The sequence below is a fragment of the Chanodichthys erythropterus genome, chromosome 3, assembly GCF_024489055.1.
Source record: "Chanodichthys erythropterus isolate Z2021 chromosome 3, ASM2448905v1, whole genome shotgun sequence".
In the NCBI taxonomy this organism is placed as follows: domain Eukaryota; kingdom Metazoa; phylum Chordata; class Actinopteri; order Cypriniformes; family Xenocyprididae; genus Chanodichthys; species Chanodichthys erythropterus.
In genome coordinates, this window is record NC_090223.1 from 47207053 (window position 1) to 47230391 (window position 23339).

Here is a 23339-nt window from a genome sequence, read left to right on the forward strand (position 1 = left end):
TGATGGCGATTTAGCGGCAATCAGGGAACCGGCTTTACTGACGAAATGCGCGTGACAAAAGCATTCGATATATCGCCCAGCCCTAGAGAATTCTGTGCTGAATTGAAATGCTTCCCACTAGATCTCACAGCGATATTATTAATACTGCAGCAAATTCAAACACTTTCTCACTGGATCTCCCAGTGCTGTGCAGTAACGGTGTTGCGTGATCGAGATCGGCCCGCGATTAAACATGTTCTGAACTCGCGCCGCAGCTCAAACGAGAAACGCGGTTTCGTTCCACTTTTGTTTCGTTTGCTGTTTGATGCTTTTCATATGTAACAGAAATGGTAGCTGTTATCAGTTGGGCAGCGACCTCTATCAAAATCAAACAAAAAATGCACTGCCATATAAAGGAAGTGAATGAGGAAAAGTAGCATGATAAAAGTAGACCATACAATTTTTGCACTCTGTTTCAAGTCAGTGAATTTGAGAACTCAGTTAAATTCATGAATTAAACATTTGGGTTTTGTGAACAGTTTCATTTCGAATCGTTCACAAATTGGCTCTTCGGCTCTTTTTTGTCGTTTTTGAGCTTGACTGTTTTACATAGCTAAAGAGTGGCTAGGTTAATCACCTAAAAATTCAACTTTAATGTTCTCTTTTTGAAACAATATGCGGTTAAGAAAATCGTCTCAATCAATTTTGGGTGTACTCCTTTAAGAACAAAAGACATTGGTACAGGAAGGCATTATAGACTGTCATCTTTGATGAACCAATGTGTTTGGTTGTTCAGGGTGAATTATAGTTGGCGTTCAATGATCAATGCATGTCTGATCAACCAGGGCAGCATCTCTTCATGCTAATCAATATGTTTGGTGATGTTAATAGAGGCTGGGGTTTCCAGAGCTTTAGAGCTTGCACTGTTATAAGGCAGCATGCCATCTTTCCTCAGCTGAAAAACACTTTTGCTGGGTGTGGCAGCTGGAACAAAATAAACGCCTTCTGTTTTAGAGGCTGCTGCTGAGCAAGTTACAACTCACAGCCGGCGTTATGGAGCTTGCAGAATTTGTGCCAAGAACTGGGAGTGTCGCTGCAATGACTTGCCTTTGCTTGGGCTGCTAACCTTCTCCAGTACACACACACGATCACTTAGACTTTCTTATACTGCATGTACAAACGGTAGCATACATATTTAGTGTTAAGACAATCACAAACACCATCAATTTATGTTGTATACACCACAGTTACTTAGCCCAATCTGTCTGTCTCACACAGACACATGCAGACAAGGCTCAGGGGAAACTTTCTAAATATTTACTAAGCAGCGTTTCAGTTGGGGAAAAGACTTTGTCCATTTTAGGACAGTTTTGGAGTCATGGAAGAACTTCTAAAGGTCTCGCTTTCTATTCATGTCTTGCATCTGGTCTTGCATCTGTGCAAAATCACTATTTATGGGTTTAATTTTGCAAAACATCGCCTAACTGATATTAATCTTCCATGTACAGTAGAACGGCAAATCTAGCTTAACAGTGATGGAGGTGTACACAGATCTTAACTTCAGAACAGCAACAGAAAGATGTATTTTGGGCAAAAAATTGTGTATATTTTAGTGGTTCTCAACTAGTGGGTCATGATATATAAATGGGTCACAGATTAGTTCCCGAAAGTGTTGCAGTGCAGACTACAGGGGGAAAATGCTAACGCAAACAAAAAAAAAAATGCAACTAATCGTGTAATTGTGGGTAGTTAGAATTGCAAAATAAACAGAAATTTCTAAAAGAGACGATACATTTTTTGTTGTTGTTGTAATGATGTCAAAGGCTGTTCATCCAATCAAACTTTAGCACATTTTGTAAAACAAATTATGACCTATGCTTGAATGAATACTGGTTAACTTGCAACGAGGACAAGCATGGTTTGTGTCAACCACAATGTGTTCTGCGCAGTGAATTACTTGCTGCTGAGAGCATGAAATGATTCAAATTCATGAGACATTTATGTTCATGTAATGTTAATTTTGCATATTGTTGGGCTTATGCATGTTAATACATTTTGATTTTAAAGGAATAGTTCTCCAAAAAAATAGTCAGTCATAAGTTATATATCCTCATGTCGTTTCAAACCTGTATGACTTTCTATTTTCTGAGAAAGGCAAAAGAACATGTTTTGAAGAACATTGGGAACCAAACCACATCAAAAAAAAAAAAAAAAATCTTTTTGTGTGTAGAAACACAGTCGTACAGGTTTGGAAAGACAAGTAAATGCTATCAGAATTTTCACTGTGAGCTTTTAAGTACATTTTTTGTATTGAGTAAATTGTATATCTTAGTACAGTGTCGTCGAGTCGCTCAATGCAAAACCGAATGAAAAACCACGTGAGAACCTGTGTGCTGAAATGATGTTGCAGCTTTCAAAACTAAAGAAACTTGCAGCAGCATCATTTCCTCTAAATCTGGCACTCTCTTGTGCTATGATAATGTTAACCGTTTTACTGGCCACGAAGAGGTTTGGAGATCATTTTTGTGTCAGGGAGCCGTAAAACATTTCTGAACGATTTGTGGTTTGAAGTACTCCATAAAGCGCTGGATATGTAGTGATGTGGTCACAGTGTGGTTTTCAAACATTTAACGGGCACCAGTACGTCCAACTGCATTAAGTTTCCAGCAGGTACTGAGAGAGATAACGGCATGCCAGACCCGCGCACCCTCCCCCTCATATTGTTACCCTGGCTGCTTTTGTTTGTGCACCTGGAAGAAGCCCACCGAGGAAGCCCCGTTGGAATGAAGAGCCGGATTGCTCGCTAGAGCTCGGCAGATTAAATTGTGGAGGGGGGCTTTGTCCATCAAACCTGTTCTTTCAGTTGTGGCATCTGTGATAGGATCAGGCCCATCCTCATGCTAACGCAAAGTCATGAATGTCCATGAGAGGCAGAAAGACATGGATCCTGCCCACATGGGGGCTTTTAGCATGAGAATAGCCTGGCTCTGTGCTCTCTGGTGGGACGTTACTGCAGTTACTTGTTTTTTTTTGTTTTTTTTGCAATCATTTGTTGAGACAGATGTTGCACAACTTCATCTTGTCTTTTTACTGAAACCGTTGAAATTCTTGCATAACTTGCGGTAAACCTTCAGATGAAAATTTAGATGATTTCAGACATTTTCTATGAGTGGGGGGGTGGGTGGGGGGGGGGCATGGTCTCACTTCTCTTAAACAGTCAAATAAAGCATTGATATTGTGTAATCTGTAGGTCTGGTCTGGTCTTGTCTCCCTCGACGATGAGAGGAGTCTCTTTATGAATGTCTTCTGAAGTGACCCGTGGCGAACGCACGGGTCACCGATAAGACTTATGTGTGGTGATACAAAACAAAACACAAATGTGCAGACATGTTAAAGCCTGGCTCCTGAAACTCAATATTACAGAAAAAACATAGACAATGTTGTATATTAGATTTATGGTTTGCTGTGCCAGTAATACAGTTAAAGGCCCACATGATATGATTTCTGACTTCCCCCTGTAACATATCCAGCAATGATTAGCCTGTTGAATTTGATCTGCTTTGGATCGATAACTAGACCACACCCAATGGGAAATCAAATGACAAAGGGCATTATGCACCAGTTGTTTTTGAGGGCACTAGTGGCAGTCCAGACTCGCTATAGGTGCCCCAAGCAAGAAAAGACACAACTAAAATAAAAAAATTATGTAAAAAAAAAAAAAAGCTTAAATAAAGTACTTAGTGCATAATACGAAAGAGGATTAGGGCCAAGCAATAGTAAAAAAATAAAACCATCTCGAGATTAAAGTTGTTAAATTACGAGAAAAAACTCTTTCTAAATTTCTAGAAAAAAGTCTAGATAAAATGTTGAGAATAAACTCGTTAAATTTGGAGGAAAAATCAAGATAAAATGTTGAGAATAAAGTTATTAAATTACGAGAAAAAAGTTGTTAAATTACGAGAACAAATTCATTAAATTATGAGAAAAATGTTGTTAAATTACGAGAAAAAACTCGTTAAATTTCGAGGAAAAATCAAGATAAAATGTTGAGAATAAAGTCATTAAATTACGAGAAAAAAGTTGTTAAATTACGAGAACAAATTCGTTAAATTATGAGAAAAAAGTCGTTAAATTACGATCGGGCTGGACAATAATTCAATATCAATATATATCGCGATAAAATTTTTTTCGATAACGGTGATATGATTTTTAAACACATTTCCGGTATTCCGATATATACATTACAGCATCACTGACTTGAGGCACAGCCGTTAGAAAGAGCAGAACGCGATTGACGTACACCACAGAGACACGCAGCCACCAGCCAGTGCTCAACAGTTGTATGCTAAGATCAAACGCGAACGCGGCAAGTTTTTACAAAATGAGTACACCTGATGCAAATGCGACGGAACAAGCTTCCACAACTTGATGAAAATATGTGTGCATAACTACACCGTGCTGGTTAATGTTTGGTGCAGGAGAAAGTGTGAAATAAAAACACAGATACTTTATTCTGTATGAGCTGTGTGTCACGTGGCTAGTGTTATTAAACTCATCGCGGAGCTCCGCGCTGAAACCGAGCATATGCGCGCTCCGCCTGTGTATCATAAAAACAATCGTATTTTTCATGTGTTCGTATTCAAACTCCAGTTCTGACCGCATCTCGAGCAAAATACAAACAACACACGTGCTGTGCTGAGGTAAACAGCCTACGGCTTGTGTATTTGAACGCAGCTAGAGCAGGCAGAGGTGAATGAGCAGCACTTTTGTGTTATTTGAATTCTCCGCTGTAATGCGATCTCATGCGAACATATTTTCCATTTGCTGTAGATTAGCTACAGCAAAACAATCCACTTCCGAGAGAAGTGATGCTTCCTCATGCATAATACTGCAATTATAATCTTATGCAAACTACAGCGCAGTGATTGGATTAAATGAGCTTTATGTCATGAATATATATGTCGAGATTCGCTCGAAACGGTCTATGTCAGCATGTTCGACCATGCCCATACTTGGGCCGAAAGTACACGATTACGTCAGATTTTGTGATGATGCTCCGACTCAGCTTTTCAAACAGGAAGACAGAAATCGCTCTGAAAAATGCAAAAATAACTATTTTTCACTTATGAATAACATTAATGAGTAGGCTACCTTTAGTGTTTTCAATGATGTGCAGCCTATACATATCTGTTTACATCTCAAAAAAAGTGTTTTGGGGTTTCATGACCCTTTTAAGAATAATAAAATCAGCCTACGTTATAGTTTAATGTTAACGATATTAATATTACTAAAGTGAGTGAGTCTTATGTTTATTTTTATGTTTGTATGAAGACTAAATACAAATAAAAGCTGAACAAATTTATTTGTACTGTTTTTATTTCTAAAATATTATATAGTTTTATAGGAAGAGATTTCATAGATTTGGCAAATTCATTTTTCAGACGTTTGTAGGTACAGACATCCATTGTGGCCGTTCTTGGCAGTTTTTCTGAGGCTATTATATAGTTCATATCGATATCGGAATTATATCGTATCGACCGAAATTAAGAATTATATCGTGATATAAATTTTGGCCATATCGTCCAGCCCTAAATTACGAGAACAAATTCGTTAAATTATGAATTTCTCATAATTTGAGTTTATTCTCAACATTTTATCTCGACTTTTTTCTCGAAATTTAACAAGATTTTTCTCGAAATTTAACAACTTTAATCTCGAGATGGTTTTATTTTTTTATTATTGCTTGGCCCTAACCCTCTTCCGTAGCATAATGTAAATGCAAGATAGTACAGAGGATTTCAAGCTTTTTGATGCCATGGAAAGACCAGCAAATATGATGATCCCTGCTTCTTAAAATATAAAGGAAACCGTATATATTTATGTATAAAGGTCTTCATACTCTGTTATTCAGACATTTTGCAGGACACAATAGTTCATTTATGTAAGCGAGGATAGCAAAATAAAGTAAACTGTGACATATTATACCCACCCATACAGTGAATTTTGGAGCCAAAAATTATTCAGACACTTTGACCTGACCATGTTTTGCTTAAGTGTTATCTGACATAATTAAGATCATTTTTTTTCTGACACAGTTTAACTCTTGTTTAGATCTTGTCATATATTTTTACTTTTTTTTTAAACTATAGATAAACTGTATTAATGAATAAAATGTGTAAATAAATTTTGGTTTGACTGTATGATAATCATGCAACTTCATTTTAGATAACATAAGATATATACATCTTATTATTATTATATGTATTATTATATTTTATATATCATAATTTATATTATCATATAAAATTCAATAGATGATCATAGTTTTTTAAAGTTGCATTCAAAATCTTCATAGTTCAAAAATCAAAGACAGACATGCCGTTTCGGTTTGATTGATGCTTCTGACAAAGAGCGAAGTGTGCTATTGTTTCTTTGACTGTAGTAGAAGCTTATAAGATGCAGGAGGGGAAGTAAAACTTTCATTTTTACCATGACAGACAGTCTGTGAGGCAATATAGTCTTTATTGTCCCAAAGAGACATGATCTAATATGTCAGGAGGGTCTGGGAAAAATGGAAGATCATTGTGCATTTTTGAGATGTAGCCAAAACTTTGTTTATCGTCATTTAATACGAAGAGTATTTTAATCTAAACGCACCCACAAACATGAATATGAAGTCTTTCTCTGCATCTGTTATAGCTTGGGCACTTTTTTTTTACTTTTTTAGTTCTCCCCCACCCTGTTTGTCATCCCGTCTATCATTGTTGGATGAAAGGTACCAGACCAAAATACAGCATCGTATCACAAAAGGCAATCAAGTCTGCTTTGTTCATCCTTGTGGGTGCCTGTTTCCTTTGTGGAGTCTCCCCTCTTTCATTCACACCCACAACCCCCCAGACACTCACCCACACGCATATACTCTATATCATCATCACCCCCTCAACTGTCCTATACACAACTGACGCATACGGGTCACATTTGCACAATAGTACAATGTTGTCGTGAAGATCTGGCAGTATTTCATCTGTGCACGCACACACTCACATGCGACACGCATATCCCATGATAAAGCAGAAGAATATGAGCATGGGTGGGGTTTGCGTTATGGGGGAACAGGAGCAGGGCTGTAGAACAAAGCAAGCGCGATTTCTGTTCTAGGACCTTTCATTAAAGGATACTTCCTATGTGGAGACAACAGCAGAAAAGTGTGAGAAAAACCGAATGTGTGAAACTTGATCTTCTGTGGTTTAGATTTAACTCTCAGATTGTCGGCCTGCTGCAGCGTTAAACCTCTTATCAGTGCTTTTAGTTTGACGGTTCTCGTTATTTATTTTATGGTTGACGTTTGATAATTCAGCAAATGTTAGTAATTATTTACTCCATTATGTGGCCTTCGTGTGCTCTGCTGATGTGTGGACTTCTCATCCTTGATGTTGAAGGTCTAGACATGCCTAATCCAGCAGTAGGTTCTTTGGTAGATTAAATAATGCAGTAAAATTGCATTAGCTCATTATCTAATGAGCACTAGAGACGGCGTGACCATGGCTGTGGTTCTAAATTAATCCTTCCTGATGTTTTTAATCACCCTCTTGTGGAAAGTTCCTTTGATCATGTAGCAGACATTAAACCGTAGGGGGTTGGGGGTGGCAGGAGTCCATCAAAGAGTCCATCATGAATCTGAATCAGAATCACAGAAGTGAAGAGCCTGTGGCTGCCATGAATTGATAAGAAAGAACCTGTAAATAGCTCAGGGTACTACCTCAACACACTTCAACATCCTCATCACACCACCAAAGCCTGCAACCCGACAACAAGAGCTGGGTAATATAGCCAATCTGATATCTCAATACTACCAGTCAAAAGTTTGGAAACATTACAATTTTTGATGTTTTTTGAACAAAGTCTCTTATGCTCATTAAGGCTGCATTTATTTCATAATAAATACAGAAAAACAATAATATTGTGAAATATTATTACAATTTAAAATTATGGTTTTCTATTTTAATATAGTTTCCAATTATAATTAATTTCTGTGATGCAAAGCTGAATTTTCAGCATCATTACTCCAGTCTTCAGTGTTATATGATGATTTATAATCAATGTTGGAACAGTTGGGCTGCTTAAAATTCTTTTTCAGGATTCTTTGATGAATAAAAAGTTAAAAAATATTAGCATTTATTATATTGAATAGAAATCTTTTGTAACAATATACACTACCGTTCAAAAGTTTGGGGTCAGTAATTTTTTTCTTTCTTTTTTTGAAAGAAATTGATACTTTTATTCAGCACGGATGTGTTAAATTGATAAAAAGCGATAGTAAAGATTTATATTGTTAGAAAAGATTTACATTTTGAATAAATGCTGTTCTTTTTAACCTTTTATTCATCAATGAATCCTGAAAAAAAGTATCACAGGTTCCAAAAAAATATTAAGCAACACAACTGTTTTCAACATTGATAATAACTGAGTATCAAATCATCATATTAGAATGATTTCTGAAGGATCATGTGACACTGAAGACTGGAGTAATGATGCTGAAAATTCAGCTTTGACATCACAGGAATAAATTTCATTTTAAAATATATTAAATGCAAAAACGGTTATTTTAAATTGCAAAAAAATATACATAGTCCAGCACTACCCCCACTGTCCAGAATGTGAGGCAGTGGGTTTCTCCACTCCACTATGTTTCTTTTTACACAGCTCTTCGTTTCCTGCTGCCTTTCGCCCACATGCTAAGAAGGGCAGATGACAAATATAAACCATGAGCCATGAGTTGTAACGGGCTTTTGTTTATGTATGCCTCGCAGGGGAGGAAAAGACACTGAGAAGTGAAGAATAGACTTAAGTCACACAATATTGACTAATGTTCTGAGAGGAAATAATGCGGCTAAATGTTAGTTGAGTGAAATAGCAGTTCTCTCTCTCACGCCTGCTTTCTCCCCTCCCCCGTGCCTCTGAGGGCAAACGTATACCCGACTTTCCAAATCCCGCTGGATTACTATAGCAGAACACTCTGTGTGGCACCCTGCCACTGCCTCCTGGCCATGAAAGGGTGCCTGGGCTTTACATAAAATCAAAACAAAGGCCTAATTAGTGGAATTAATTGAGAGAAGTAAAGACATGTAGATTAGTATCAGGTTGTTCTTCAGGGGTAGAGATTGTCTATTGAAATGAGAGACTAATTAGTGGTGTGTACTCTTCATCCAAGTATCACTATTTCTGTTGCTTATACTTTTATTTAATTAATACTTTTAATAAATTAGCGATTTTAATGAGTCTCCTAACCCTATATTAAAATTCAGTGTGTAACTACGAAAAATAATGAAACTGCGAATTGTGCAGCTTGTCAAGGAGTGGTCGGGTATTACATAGCTAAGCGATCAGATGATTTTTTTGCCTAGTGTTCTACAAAATGGGCGAAATAATAATAATAATGATAAACTTAAGCCTAGAGTATATAGTTTATATTTATATGCGCATGACAAATTTCTGTGTGTAGTGTTTGCACACAGACCTTTTTTTAACCATACAAACTTAGTACGCTCATCCCGTTCATGCGCTTTAAATCATTTTGCACTAATTAGGTTGTCAAGAAGGTGGCAGCACTGCCTCAGCTAGTTGTTTCTCAGTCGGGAAAGGAACAAATTAAACAGAAAAACAACAACATCAGCAAACTATTAGAGATGGCAACAACAATAGATGCACAAACGCTTGTGTGAGCGAGTTAAAAGATACCCACAATTATGGGCGCGAAATAGCGCCTTAGCTTTTTAGCGCGCATGTGTCGAGTGCTTGCGTTCCTGCACACCATCAAATGGAGTATATTTAAAAGGGTTTTATTTATACACTAAGCGTTCACATCAAAACTGAAATAAACGTGGGACAACCCATATCTATAGACCAGAGCATCCAACACACTGTCATGAGAAGGTGAAATCGTAAGATATTGTACCAATTGGCTTACATGTTTTTATATGTTTAGGGATTGGGTAAGGCAGACTTTATGGTCAGGTTTAGATTTGGGTCATACAATTTCACCTAGGGCTAGAGTTGCAAGCAAAGGCAGCAATTTAAAAATATATTTTTTTTTTTATGCGCAGCTTCTCAGTGAAGCACAGCTCTGTGATCAGTAGTAAATGCTGCTCCATCTGAAAGCCAGAGGGCGCTCTCACGCAGAAACTCCAAATACGCCCAGCAGAAGTGCAATATAACACACGTCATTCCAGGAAATCCCTATGGGCATCATACTATTACTGTAATGCTTTGAATAAAGATGACTAATAAACGCACGACTACGACAATATATGGTTTATCTGAGTTCTTCAAGCCTTCTCAGGTATTTTCATGATAATAAAGTATATTTATAATGCAATGCTAATCGACACATAGTCTTTATCACTGTATAGAATACTATGAAATAATATGTTGTGTCTTATTCTGTGTTAGAAACCACATCATCTCACAGAAGGGTGTTTTAAAACACTCAACTGATGTTATGAAGTGAGTTTAGAGAACAGACATTTTATTAAATGTTGTCTTTTGTTGGACCAGAGGTTCATAAATGCTTCTCATGCTTGGAAAGATGTTTGACGCATGTTTTTTCAAATGCACGTTATAAGCGACTCAAACTCGCAGCGCTTTCAGATGGAGCAGCATTTACTACTGATCACAGAGCCATGATTCATTGGCAAGCTGTGCATAAAAAATAACCGCAGCCTTTGCAATTTCATAATCGCACTAAACCAAAAGCGTGTTTTCATGTTGATTGCGATTTATCTTACATCCCTAATAGAGACTTTTTGACTTGGGGGCCAGTAAACACCCAGAACACTCTAGCAAACAAATTAGAAACACACCTCAGCTGCCACATAGCAACTACCCACATCACCTCAGCATTGTGCACGCGCACAATACTATACTCACATTTTCTTCAGAAATCCAAAAATGCACTTAAATTATCTTATGTTAGAAAGTGGCCCTGGTCAGCCACATTGACCAGTGACGCTAATGCAGTGACCCGAGTTCAAGTCTGACTTGTATTATTCCACAATCCCTTTTCTATGAAGTCTTTCATTATACACATCTAAGAATGACGGAAAAAGAGAAATTATTATTCCCTTAGGATGCTATTTCAGCTCTAGAGCTGCTGTGAATGGTGAAATCACAACAGCCTTGTACAGTTGCATCAGAACTTGTACAAACAGTGTACTGGGATTTATTTGGTATGTTACATACTTAAGCAACTTTTTTTTGCTTTGTTTTTCATAAAATGTCTATTAAAGTGCCTCTCAGAGTTCTTGTACGTGAGATATGGCAGACCATCTCAAATCACCCGTATCCGCTTCATTGCGAAGCACTGCACTTGGGAGCTGTTCAAAGATTTTTGCCACTTTCTTGAAAACATTTTAGTGTGTATTGCAGCTGAAGCTTAGCTATCTGTGGTTTAATCTCAGAGTTGTTTTTCCTAGCATGCTACTATAGATACTGCTTCTCAACATAATGTGTAAATACTGATGAATATTTGGGGTGTCTTGTAGTCTTCTTGAGACATAATAGCTTTGTGTACGTCTATACTGAAGTGTTGTCTATGTCTGTATGTTTGCTTGTACAGATGAGAAACAGATAATGGTGTCATTTTGTTGTGTTTCTAAGATGTTTGAGATCTGCCCTCTAGCTTTTGTATTATCTAAAGCCTGTTGCGTATCCATGTCCTGGAGATAAGAGTGGAAATCATTTCAAGGGAGGCTGCTGAGGACAGATATTTTGTACATTAGTTTATAGATGAGTCATGAGAGTAAAATCTCTCCAGATAGAGAACAGACTCCCTAAAACTTTCCTCAGACTTTGCTCACACACAAAAGCTTTTGCTTTTGCTTTTTTTTATTATTATTCCACTAGGTGGTCAGGGTTCTCCCTAAATTTCAGGAGGGAAACAAATATTGTTCAGTCTGTTTTCTAAAGATTATTATTAATTTATAATAATTAATAAAGTATTAAATAAATTATTTATATTTTAATTATATATTTTGACATCTCCTGTTTTTAACAGTAAGAAAAAAATCTTCATGTTGTTATATATTTGCCTGTTTTCCTAGAAAATTCCTAGAAGTGTAGATACTTGCTTACAATAGATCTTATTCTGAAAAAAGGCTTTAGAAAAAGATATTGTGAAAAACGGTATACAAACAGTATTTTTATTGAAAAAATGTTCCTCTAAATGCATGCTTTTAACAGAACTGTAAAAGTAATGTTACAATTCAGATATTTAGTTGTTCTGAAACACACCCTATACACCCTACATTCATATTATATTTGAATACTTTGGTACAAGTACAGTCACAATATAAAATCCAATAAATATTATTATTATTTTGAAAACAACTTAAAAACAACAACAACAACAAAATGTACTAATCAGTTTACTTTATGCATGAAAATGTATAGCTTATTGCTTATATAAGTTCCTTTAAAAGGGGATCATCATATGTGGAAGTGGTTCAACGGATCACAAAACTCATGGTTCTGATCATATTACATTTTGAGTCATGGATCGGATCATTTTTTCAGATCAGCAAGAACATTTTTATTAATATTTGGGGGGTTAGTTGGGGGGGGGACAAATGTAACTTTGCTTTCTATTTATTACTTAAAGCACAATTTAAGAACTTCAATACCACAGCAAAAATTACTAGCCTAACTAATAAAGTTCAAACATTATTAAAGGCAAGTGAACAATCAGTAAAACATACACTAATACACAAATACACTAATTACTGGCATACTAGCCCTTAATCCATGAATCACATGCGTGCCAAACCATGGTGCCTAAATCAATGATCAACTATGATTCATTTAACCCCTAAGATGTGGTATCTAAAACTTACCCCTGCTCTACAAAGAGTCTCATGCATTGTCATTACTAACATCTATGCTTTGGTTTCAGGCCAATACCTTACATCACAGTCTGTCTCTCAGCATTGTAGGGGTACTGTCTCGTTTCGACAACGCTGACGCTAATAACTTTAAAATACAATTCATTTCTAGGAACGTTGCCGTTTCTGCATGGCTGATCGATGCATGGTTGTGATGGAGAGACGCTCTGTGAAACAGTTAGAGGAGGCCTCAGGCTTTGTTGCAAAGCGGTGGCATCAGTGCACAAGGATGGTCGTGCATTTGTGTTAGGGCTTGCTTCAGCCTGCCCACATGTCTTGACTTGTGAGAATGAGGCTACATGAAGTGTCAGATGCAGCTCAGCGAGTTGCGGTGGTATTATTATAGGACTGTATGCGATCTAAAGACATTACACAGTGGTTTTCTCTGATAGAAGTGGATGTCACCCACAACCTTTGTTCAGCCAGCAAACAATGTACTTTAAACACTTTTGTATGGCTTATAAATGGATGTTCTGACAATGCAGATCTGGTTACCACATTGCATAATTTTTTACTTGTGCCTCAGTTTGAAACACTCCAACATGCATTGACAGCTGTGCTATGATATGGAGGTAAAAATATGAAGCAGTGCACCCAACACTGATGATAATTTCAACATTGAAAATAATAAAAAAAAAATCTCGTGCAGCAAATTAATATATTAGAATGATTTCTGAACGATCATGTGACACTGAAAACTGGAATAATGATGCTGAAAATTCAGCTTTGATCACACATTTTAGGATATATTTACATAGAAAACAGTTATGGTAAATTTTCACAGCCTTTTTACAGTATTTTTGATCAAATAAATGCAGCCTTGGTTAGCATAAGAAACTTTTTTTTTTTTTTTTGAAAAATCACACGGCTAAAGTAGTTCTAGCAGGTCTTGACTGCATTACAGTTCCATATCATTTCACCAAATGATTTCAGTTATCTCAATAGGTCCTACAGCCTACAACCGCAAAAGAACCAAAACCCACAACGACACCGACCAAGCAAATATATATAGTAAACAATAGAATGAAAACGACAAATTATTGTCATGATTTTTGCCACAAAAACTTTTACTGTGTCCTGAAAGTGCATGCTCTCTCTTAGTGATGGGAAGTTCGGATCATTTTACCGACTCTGACTTTTGAGTCTCGTTCAGCAAAATGAACAAATCTTTTTTCGAGTCATTTCGTTCATTTTAGCAAAATGTAATTAAAATGTTACATGTTACTCCCCCAACACATCTACTACTTACGCAAACGTTGATCACACTACAAACAATACAAAACTACAATGCTATAAGATTCAGAAATTATTAATTAATTCTTTACCTGGGTCTTCAGTTTATGATAAGCTCACCTCACCTCTTGTCTGACAAGTCTTTGGGTTTAAGTCATTCCTTAATCATGTGACAGACCCATACACTAAACCAATGTAGTGTGAGCCGGAAAGAGAATTGATTAGTTCTTTTCATGAGTCTTTCGGGTTTTTGAGTCGTTACTTAATCACGTGACAGACCAATACGCTATTTCTGACATTTCTGTCACTGTTTTTGTTACTGTTTCTTGAGGATCTGTGGTGTGTTATTATTTTATAAATAAATGAAACCCTATTATAAATAAAATATTGATTAATTTGTCTTTTTTACTGTCGATAAACACTAGGCTATATAATAATCCAAGCCTACAATACAAAGTATTTATAGCTTAGTTTGTTCATTTTTACTCAATTTAATTTTGAGTTTGAGAATTTAATTTTGAGTTTGCTGGTATAATAATTGCTTTTCCTAGGCAGACTTGACATATTGGTCTAATACATGTATAAGAAGATTGCTCAAAATGGACATAATGACATAAATTAAATGACATTGGTTTTGCATATGGGTCTGTCACGTGATTAAGTAACGACTCAAAAACCCGAAAGACTCACGAAAAGAACTAATCAATTCTCTTTCTGGCTCAGACTGCATTGACTGAAACAAGTGAACTATACTAGCAGTACAGAACCTATAGAATATTGCGCATGCGCGACTGAACGAATCACCCCCCGAGACGACTCGTTCTTCCCGAGTCACATAAAAGATTCTTTCAAAATGAATGAATCCTTCAAGAACGACACATCACTACTCTATCTCTCTTTCAAATGTACACACATGCTGTCTAGTCAGGCACACTCTCGCACAGAAACGTTTGGTCAGCGCTGCTCTGACGAATGAATCAGTAATAGTTTAGCAACTTAAAAGATACATGACTCGTCAGTGAAGTAATAACTGTGCGGTTCTTGAGGTAGTTGAACTAACAGTTTTATTAGATACACTGCTACCGTGAGAGACGCACAGACTCAGGTAGGCTAATTCACATATGCTAATTCTCTCTCTCTCTCAAAACTGCGTTAATAACTGTATCAACAGTATTATTCTGCTATCAAGGCTCAAGCCTTCGTTACTAGTTCTGAAATGACGTTTTGGAATCAGCAATGGAGACTTGGGCTGGGATGCGCATGAAATTAGTCCACACAAGAGTGTTTTAAGGACAAAAACTTGACAAATGTCTTGAAATACAACATCTGAACAATGTCTTGAGGTGTGGTAAATGTAGTATAAGCGAAATAATTGACTCCGGGCCATTGAATTCTTAGAAAATAATGCACACCCGAGGTGTTTAGACAGTGCCTCGGTGGGCAAATATGTAGGGCCCTATGATTTCCTCGATGCAGAAAATGCGGATGGAATCGTAGAATCCATTCATAAAAATGGAATTTACTATATAAAGTGGAATGACACGGAATTTGTCAAATTTTTGAAGAATGAATAAAAAGCAGGTCAGTACACTTAAATTAAATTGCGATATATACTAGTGTCTGTGAATAATAAATTGCAAAAAGACTATTTAAATATGAATCCTGCATGTCTGTGTGTCTCTGAAATGAATGTCTCAGAAGCGCAGTTTCATTTACCTCACATAAACACACACACACACACACACACTGAAGCACGTGTGATGCTCGCTGTGTTTTCATCCTCTGTCGCCTCACTATATGAGGACATGAGCACAAAATTCATCTTCAAAAGTCATTTCATCACTTCATCAGCATTTTATCGCTTTATTTGAGAAAATCTGTCATCATACCATATAAACACACAGAAACTCAAAGCTCTTGGCAACCCATCTAAATAAAAGTTTGATTTAATTTGACAGAAATATATTACTGTTGTACAGTAGAATTTAGATACGTTTAAATGTAATAATAATTCTAACACTAATAATAATAAATTATTAAAACTATATTTTTAAGGAACAATCTCAGTTTTTCTTCCATGTTTTCATTTTAACAGTAATGCTCTGTTGTTCAGCACTTTGTTTGATTAAAAAAAGTTTAATTTAAAAAAAAAAAAAACAGAAACCAGAAAAATTACAACGAAAAAAATGGAATTTGTAAAAAAAAAAAAAGGGAATTTGGGAAAAAATAAAACGGATCTCATAGGGCCCTAGTAAGTATGTAACAAACTACCTCAGCAAGGTTATAGCACATGCGATAACCAAGAACAGTTTGTCTTATAAACTGGCATATAAATACTTTTAAAAGACATATTTTTCCAGCCATGGAAGTGGCTGACTGTAAAGTACATGTCAGACCTGGGTCATTAGCAGGGTGGAATGGGAGTGTGTTGAATAGGGCTTTGTGGTCTTGGGACTCTGTGTTGTATCACCTTCACTGCATTGACTGGCTTTGACTCATAACTCTTTTGGCTTAGCAAAACAGATGGAATTTTCCTCCCCCATTCCCTCCCACCCATCTGTAAGTGCTCTTGCTTTACCCTTTTACATCTGATATTATGGAGCCAGCCAGCAAATCGATACAATTATGTATGACGTAATTGTTCAGCTCTCCGGGGCAAGGTATAATCAGTTTAATGATCATGTGCTATGAACTGATTGTATTTTGATATTACTAATATTACAGTTTCTCTACATTGCATTCAAACCTGAAAGAACATTTTTGAGTGTACAGTAACTGCTGTTCTGGTAAATGTCTCCTCCAAACCGTTAGTATAATTTGCAGTTTAATTTGCTTTGCATTAACATGATGTGTTAATTCCCTAAAGAATAAGCTGTAGGTAATGGTGCAGATGTGGTGGAGGTGAAAAATGTGGTCATGTGAATGGTGAAACTTATCACGACACGTACAGGATGTACAATCAGTAGCTTGTCAGTACCTAAAGCACTTTACAGAGCACGACAGCATCATTAGCGCAGCAGAAGAACTTCGCTCTGTTCACTGCAGGCCGCAGTCAGGCCGACACTCAAGCTGGACTAAAATAGGTTGCATAAGTGTGAAAAAATATGCCAACAAACAGCATGTAAACACACTTCTATGATGATTATAAGGCTGATTTAACATGTATGTGATGGCAAGCTGAAGTGTCAGTTAGGTGTTTTGTTTTTTCCAAGTGTGTGTGGTTGCTGACGGTTTGTGCAAGCTGCAAAGATGTAAGATCTTTCTGGAGAAAGAGGCAGCTGGTGTCCAACCGATGCTTGGTAACAGGTGCGTTGTGGGAAACATGGTTGCTTAGACGCCACTGACTAATTGGGGCTTATCAGGTATTGCTGGGAAGCGCAAACAACACCTGGGGCCTTTGTCAACTTTGTCACTGGGATGTGGGCGGGGTCCTGCCCGAGACTGGGGTCGTGAGTTCAGGTTTCACTGATTGTAGAACGAGAGATGGAAAGCATACGGTTGCCTTCGAACTGTAACAGTGACCTTTATAATGAATCAGTTCTGATGTGATCAACAAAGATTTCTCGAAGCTATGTGCATCCGTCATACATTTGACACAAAACGAGAGGCTTTGTTGCTGCACTTCAGCTCATTTCCTGCCGCACGTATTACACCTGTAAGAATCCGAATAAACTTCCTCTGCTCTGCTTTTGTGTCTCTCGCTTCCACTGAACCTTTTCCCACATTAACTGTCTTGCTCTCCACCAGTCAGCTATCAAGTCTGAACAGGATGTTAGACTTCTGACACCACAAACGCTTCCTCTGGCCTATAACCGTGTACTTTGTACAGGAAGACTGCTCTTCTTAGCCAGCTGGACTGTGGAGACCTGCTACTGGAGATGCTTTCACAGTTTCTTCTACGTGCCTTTATATATGAACTAGGGCTGCACGATTTGGGGAAAAAATCGAATTGCGATTTTTCTGGTTTAAAATGTGATTTTTAAAAGAATTAAAAAATATAAAGCTAATCATAATAACTATTATGATTATTATTATTGCTGAATAAAAATATTAAAGACAATTAAAAAAAAATTCTACAGTTGTAATAACTTTAAAAAATTTAAAAGGATATAGTAATTTTTTAGAATTTTTTTTTTTTTTTACAGAAAATGAAATTATTAATACAATTATTGAGATTACTCCCTACACTTATGTCCACTGGAGAAAAAACAAAAACATATTGATTATCATATGTTTATCTGAAATTTCTTTAGAGAATTTCTTTTTCAAGGTTATTTTTATTTCTTTAGATAAGTGTTATTTTTTCTATTTTTACCCAAAATATGAGTGAGCCTTACTGAGCGCTAAATACACGTCTTTTTCATACTGGACACTGGAGCGCGCCCTCGCGCACAAACTACAAATATGCCTCGCAGAATATAAACCAAAGATACAGAAAGACGGTTCACTTCTATTACTTGTGAATGGGAGAAACTGCAATGCGCAATATGGCCGAATACATCCTGCCAGTAAAAGAGTAAAAAAAGTAAAAGAGCCAATTGCTGATTGATAAAGTCATTGCATCACTGCAGCTGCCATTAGAAGCTCCGGTTCCCATAGAAACCTGAGACTTGCATTTAGGACTGCACATGCGCATTGGCTGGTCTAGCCTGAAAAATAAGCTTTTTTAATGCTATTTGAGCATAAGAAACAACATTTATGGGACATTTGAAATATGTAATTTAATTGTGTTTGAGATTTTTTGAGATTTCAGGATTCCCCCATTCAAATAGATAGGACTTGCAAATATGCAAATATAGCTGCAGAGTGAACAGACTTTCCTTGAAAGGGACTTTGTTATAACGCACGTTGTTCCAGGAAATCACTATGGGCATAATACTGTCGCTGTAGCTGAATAAAAAGAAGATTGAAATTCTTTGATTTAGTATTAAACATGATTAATAAGCACATGACTACAACAATATATGGTTTATCTCAGTTCTTCGAGCCTTCTCAGGCATTTTCACGTCTTATTTATCTTTCAGTATGATGAATATTGTTTTCTGTAGAAGAAGAGACAAAAGATTTATTTCAGACAGGATGATCTGGCGTCCCTTCCAGTCTGCAGTTGAAGGACAGGGTGGGGAGGATAATGGTTAAGTGGGGCAGGCCGGAGACGGCACTGCTGACAAACCAGCCCATCAGGTTTCACGTGCTGTCAAATCCCTAAATGAAAGTCGGCAAAGCTCTCCAAGGTAACACCGAGGCCCAGAGTGCATGTGAGGGGGACCTTGCAGACGACACAGTGAAATTACAAACATAAGTTTTCAGCAGCGAAACTACCCACTCAAACCCGTTCTGAGAGTGAAATTTCAGTGGGTGGACGTAGAGCTGTTTTGAAACACATCCTTCAGTTTCTGAGAAGGCAGCATACACATTTTCATGGGTAAGCTATTGATTGTTTACAGTGTGAAAAATATGTTTACTGAAAATAGTTTGCATGGGGCGACTTCAGTAGTTTGCGTTTGGTAGTTGGTAGCGCATGGTGTAATTTTGGACCACAGTGTGCCTTTGGAGAGTATCAAGCGAAACGTAACCTGGACAAGGAGGCCATTGTTCTTCCCTGCTGCTCAAGGAAATGGCCTTGCTGGATATTATTGGCATTTGGCAGCAGGTTTGTGGCACTGTCTGTGCAGCTGTACCTTATTGTGTGTTTGTATAGGTGACTGAGACACATTTCCTGGTGTTTACATAAGTCTGCATCTGTGAGTATGTATGTGAGGGGTTTCGAACTGTGTTCAGCAAACAGTGATGTCGAAGTGAGGTGTGTGCGTCACACAGATGTCTTAGATTCCTGCCTTTGTCTCCAGATGCCATTCCACATGGTTGCATAGTCTCTACAGTGACTCTGGCCTGACGGGGGATTTGCGTCTTTCAGTGTTGAGGCTTTGGCAGCTTTGCTTTGGTTGTGCTGATGGTGTGTCATGAGCAGTAGAGCACCTCATTCAGTCAGGATGGCTACGTTTGAGGCCACTGTTGAGTGGTGCAATCATTTAATCATATCTCTTAAGGTGTAACCACCAGCCTAGAGATATTCTAGCCAAATAGCTTGATCCGTCTACTACATTTATTCACAAAAGTATGAAAGTATACACCAAAGCACATCCCGTTGTGCTCAGACTCTAAGAACTATGGGATGTACTTATTGGGTCTTTTATGACAGTAGAGAGCAGACAGGAAATTAAAGGGTTAGTTCACCCAAAAATGAAAATTCTGTCATTTATTACTCAACCTCATGTCGTTCCACACCCGTAAGACCTTCGTTCATCTTCAGAACACAAATTAAGATATTTTAGTTGAAATCCGATGGCTCTGTGAGGCCTCCATAGGGAGCAATGACATTTCCTCTCTCAAGATCCATTAATGTACTAAAAACATTTTTAAATCGGTTCATGTGAGTACAGTGGTTCAATATTAATATTATAAAGCGACGAGAATATTTTTGGTGTCAAAAAAACAAAATAATTCATTATGATTCATTATGCTCCGATGCTTCCTGAAGCAGTGTTTTGAAATTAGCCATCACTAAATAAGTTGTGATTTTGTTTGTTTTTTTGGCGCACCAAAAATATTCTCGTCGCTTTATAATATTAATATTGAATCACATGAACTGATTTAAATATGTTTTTAGTACATTAATGGATCTTGAGAGAGGAAATGTCATTGCTCCCTATCAGGCCTCATGGAGCAATCGGATTTCAACTAAAATATCTTAATTTGTGTTCTAAAGATTAACGAAGGTCTTACAGGTGTGGAATGGCATGAGGGTGAGAAATAGATGACAGAAGTTTCATTTTTGGGTGAACTAACCCTTTAAAGTGGAGTTTTGGGGGGTTCAGATCTGGACATGACACAACACCAGGGCTCAACGTATTGAGCATATGTGCCTAACCACTAGGCCACAGCTTCACTTTGTTCTATCTGACTGTGGCTATATACTTTATCTCCTGGGTATCTCTTGTTTGCCCTTCTGAATTGAAACAAAGGCCTGTTTGAATGTGATTTGACAGTTAATTTCTCTCGTTTTTAATGTAAGTGTAACATTTAAATCTATAATTTAAAGTTGCAATGTAATGTTTCTTCCGTATTGTGACATACATATGAGTGAAATGGATTATTAGAAAGCAAAAACAATGTAGGTCAGGCACTTGGTTCTATCCATAGTTTGATGATTGGATTGAGGCAGATCTGAATGGGAGCATGCAATCGATAGTATAAAAGAGACCAGATTTAAGTGTACTGAATTATTGAAAAACAATCCGGCAAACATCAGAGATCTGTTGTTTCACCAGAAGGTAGAGTTAGGATATTAAAAATTGTTAAATTAAAACATGAAACGTATGCTTAGATGAATTGTTCACAGTAAAATAAAGCCAAATTTAAGGGGTTTTTTTATTCAAATCTTTCTATAGTTGTATATCAATAGTACTTTGATAAATTATCTGCAGGCATGCAGAACTATTTTGAAAAGTTGGGGAACGAACACATGGATAATATGTTGGATATTACAGTTTCCACCACTCCGTGGCTATTAAGTACTTCTAGTATTGATGGCATTACAGTTGTACATTACTTGTCCACCTTCAGATGAAGAACTTCAAAGAGCTGCATAGTCTATCATATCAAAAGAATCAAAAAAGGCACTGGACAAGCAAAATGTATGACAAACTCTTTCAGTTTTGAAATTATGCAATTTTAGCAGCTAGTCAAAAGCTGAATGGCGCTACTGTCCAGCCTAACATCTATAATGATATGTAATAACTGACTGTATGTACTCAGGTACATAGAACCTTATTACTCAAATCTGTGCATTCATTTTAATGCATTCAGCAGTCCATCATCAGTTATTCCTTACTTAACATTTTATAATCTTAGCATTTCCCCTGTGTTTTTAGTCATCAGCACTTGAAAGGGGATTTTGGGGAAAGTTTACAGACTTTGTGGCCTTGTGGAAATGACACTTTAGTCATTTGTGTTGGAGATCTTGGTGATTCTTGTAAAATGTGATAGACATTCAGATGACAAGGGTTCCAGTGTGACGTTGTTTTACACATCCAGTGAGGTTTCATTACTGTGTCGATGAAGAGTAAGACTACAGTCCTACATACAGCGCAGTTATGTAAAGGTGTAGAAGACTGTGTGTCACATGCACTTTTATCTTAGTTCATGGGGCAAGAACAGATTGTAGCCGAAGGACAGTTCTGGCATGGAGCCTTTACTCAGAAGGGAAATTCCAGAAACTGTACTTGAGCTATTTTTGGTTTCCAACATGTGTCTGATCAATGCAGGACCACTGCTTGTGCAGACTACAAGAAGGAAGCTTCTTGCTTATCATGTTTTTTTTTAATCAGCAACACAAGACTCTAGTCACAGACGCTCCTCTAGCATGCACACTTCACTTGTCACTAGTGCTTCAGCACATTTAAAGCTTGTTTCCGTTCAAACAGCTTCTAAAAAAAGAGAGCAGCAGTGAGCAATTGTAGCTACTGTTGGGAGCAGAGTGACCTTGTGTCTGTGATTGTGTATAATGTGTACCATAAAATGACACACACAAAAAAAAGTTTCTGCCTGGTATTAAGATGCATTTTATTGTGCTCCAACCACAATTGTTTAGCATTAAATACATGTGTAAATGGATTCTTGAATGTTTGCAATTGGATCACTAGAACTACAAATGGAGGTAGTTTAAAACGCATGTGTAGTATAAACGATCATTCATCCCGAATGCATCCCAGGCCACAGTGAAGCACCACATACTCGCCAGCCGCTCACCTAACATATAATCATTCTGGGACGTGTTTGTGAACACACCAAAACAAATGTTTCAAACTTCACTGTGTTGTACCAAAAGACACAGGCTATGGTGGAAATCATAGCTCCCCTCCTTATCTTTTTCATTCACTTCCTTTCCTGCTCACTCGCAAGATGATTTACATGAATTTGTTCATTTAGTCGTATATGTGTGCTCCCGCAAAAGTCATGTAGAGCGTGACGAAATAAGAGAGGAGGGTCTAGATGAAATCTAAACACAAATGATCACAAATGAAATGCATGTGGAAATGTTAATGTGGCTAGGCTGGCGACTTGTGAACGGATCACTGAAAACAGTCTGTAAAGACGGTTTAAGTCCGACAAGACTTTGCATTGCATTAT

The 23339-nt window shown here is 37.2% G+C and overlaps 1 protein-coding gene across 5 annotated transcripts in view; it reads left to right on the forward strand.

Annotated features, from left to right (window-relative positions):
• Window positions 1-23339, forward strand: part of s1pr2 (sphingosine-1-phosphate receptor 2) — a 59709-nt gene that overhangs the window by 33144 nt on the left and 3226 nt on the right. Inside the window, exon 1 of one of the 5 annotated variants that reach the window (XM_067382563.1) lies at window positions 6288-7186. The exons of the other annotated variants lie outside the window; for them this stretch is intronic. The gene's annotated coding sequence lies outside the window, so the exon portion shown is untranslated. Of the gene's footprint in view, window positions 1-6287; window positions 7187-23339 lie in introns of those variants that run through there. 5 annotated transcript variants of the gene reach the window in all.